The sequence below is a fragment of the Haliaeetus leucocephalus genome, unplaced genomic scaffold (assembly GCF_000737465.1).
Source record: "Haliaeetus leucocephalus isolate CR32 unplaced genomic scaffold, Haliaeetus_leucocephalus-4.0 Scaffold110, whole genome shotgun sequence".
NCBI classification, from domain to species: Eukaryota; Metazoa; Chordata; class Aves; order Accipitriformes; family Accipitridae; genus Haliaeetus; species Haliaeetus leucocephalus.
This window is the reverse complement of record NW_010972546.1, coordinates 347,394-350,110: the sequence shown is the minus strand read 5'-3', so window position 1 is coordinate 350,110 and position 2,717 is coordinate 347,394.

Here is a 2,717-nt window from a genome sequence, read left to right as displayed (position 1 = left end):
ACCCTCCTGGGGAAAAAGCAGCAGGGACAAGAGTATTTATTCTTTAGGTGTGTGGAAAGCAGCACCCAGCCTTTCCATTACCTCCTCCCACCCCAATCCCATCCAATTTTACAGCACCAGGATTATATTCACCAGCATTTAAAAGGAAACCTGTCCCTAAATGCTGGCCCGGGGCCTGCCTGGATGGTTTTATTTCCACCACTGAGGTCCCGTTTCTGCACGGGCAGCGCAGGAACCCACTTTTCCTGAACGGACCCCTCAGATGGGCCATGCGGCAAGGACATGTCCCCGGGCTGGACTGGGGGAGACATCCCCACTGCCATACCGGGAAAGTGGAAGCTCCAGCCCCATGCTCACCACGCACGGGCTATTTAAGTAGCTCCGGAGGGAGCCATCGCAGCACAAGACGAGCTAGAGCAGCTCCTAAATCAGTCCTTCTTTATGCCACTCCAGTCCCCAGCTCCCTCCAAACACCAGGAAACCCAGAAAGTCACATTAAATCATTTTTATCCCTCATTCTTCCTCCTCGTCCTGAGCTTTGCTGACCTCAGCTCAGCCTCGCTGAGTCGCAAGGAGCCAAATCGGAGCCACAGAGCTGCTCCCCAAAAGCATTTCACCACCCAGAACTAGCGTGGGAATAGGTGGGATGCATCCAGCACGGCAGGATGGTGGCGTGGACCTGAGCCCACGCGTCACGACGGCTCCAGGAAGGCTGTGCAGGAGACGCAGTGCTTGGAGTGATTGAAAAGCAGGTGATGGCACAGGCATTTGGAAGTTTTATGAAGATCTTTTATCGAAATCACAGTAGTTAGAGACGTGCAGCCTATTAAAGGTATCCAGCACGCCGCTGGGGCCAGGACAGCATTAGTACCGCCATATATCCTCCAACGCTGTGTTCCTTCTGGTTTTAGGAGGCCCCAGGGTCCTTCCAGCACCGCTCTTGGATGAATATTCTGGAGCTTAATAGCCCTGGCTACCAGGAAGCTTTTTTTGAGGGATTTGTCACTCCTTTGCTCCCTTTGGCGCAGGTCAGCTGGGGGAATCAGGCTCGCCGGGCTCCTCACCTTTTGTTGGCGTTAAGGAGGTATCTTGTCCTCCTGTGCCCCAAAATGCCACCACTCCAGGGAAGCAAGTACCATCAACACCAAGCAAGTTGCTCAGTAGAGAGGAAAAAGTGATTCAACCCCCAGGTAATTCCCATGGCATCTGTCCAAGATGGTATTTCCAACCTGACTCAGATTTCCAACAAACCCAGGAGGTGACAGGCAGCGCTGCAGGCAGCGGGCGGCAGCCACCGCGCAGGTTTGTCACCCACCTTCCTCCCCTCCCCAAAACTGCCAAAGAAACCTCCCTGTCCAGATCCCAGCACTGCAATCGCAGGCAAAAGCTGGACCAGTTTGCTGTGCAGATGGGAATGCTAGCAGGGCATTCGGCGAGAGCATCCTGCATCTCACAACGTGCTCTTTCCCCCCGTAGTTTGTTCATCTTTAGCATCGCTGCAAGATCTGGCTTTCCAAAGCAGCTCAGGGAAAGGGGGAATACGAAAAGGATGCAGACAGGAAGGTAAAGAAGAGGAATCATTGCCTAAGGGTTGAGAAAATACAGGGTTTAATTCTAGTCCTGTCCCTGGCAAGTTGCTTCTTGGTACCGCAACTTCTCCTGCTGAAGGATGGGAAAAGGACAACTGTGGGAAAAACCCCACCACGAGCAAATCTGTCTTTCTGTAACAGCAAACCAGTGGCTTCTGTTTCCTTTTTAAGCTCAATGCTGCCTGCCATCCCTTTACTTCTGGAATAATATAGAAATCAAACTGCCTGGCTTGGGGGGAACAGGATCTGCATTTCCTTGTTCCTTTTATGATTTCCCAAATTGAAGGGCAGGAGTGCCCTGGCACAGCTATGATTCGCCACCTCCCACCCTTGCCATGCAGAGGAAGGGGGACAACGTTATTGCCCAGACTTACGCATGCATGTCCATAAACACAAAATCACAAATAAATTCAAAATAAACTTCCTACCGGGCCTGCACCTCTTGCAAAGGAGATGCTGGACCCTCCAGGGAGGAGGGAAAAGCTCCACATCCATGTCAAGCAGGTAGAAGGGGCCATACACAGACCCCAAAATCAAAAGACCTTGAAAATATTACAATTCTCTCTATTTTTAATGATTTTAAGGGTGGGGAGGGAAAGAAGACCTCACGGCCACGCGATAGGGGAGGAAACATTGCTGCAGCAGCCAGTATTAGAGGAACAAAAATTCAACCTCCCCGATAAATCCAGGCCCCAAAACTCTCCCCTCACCTCGACCATCACCTCCCAAAGGGCACAACTGCTCTGCCCTGAGCGGTGCCTCCCCTTGCCAGACCCGCAGCCCAGTTCTGCAGCCCCCCCCAGGGCTGCGGGGGGAGGACTGGTAGAAGAAACCTTTTCCTGATGGCTGGACTGGATGGAAGAAGATGGGGAAGAGCTGAGCCCCGGGACAGAGGGTAATGCCACAGTCCTGCCCGTTCCCCTGATGAGACAACATCAAGCAGTTTGTAGGGGCAGAGGCAGTGACCTCGGTGGGTCCCCCTCCAATTCCCCCCCCCACCCCAATTCACTCCCTTCATGCCTGGGATGCTCCTTTCTGGCAAGTAACGGGAACATCCTTGCAGGACAGCCCCCCAGCCTTCCAGTCCACCCCCCCCCCCTCTGCCAAACCCCTCCGAGCCCCTCTCCA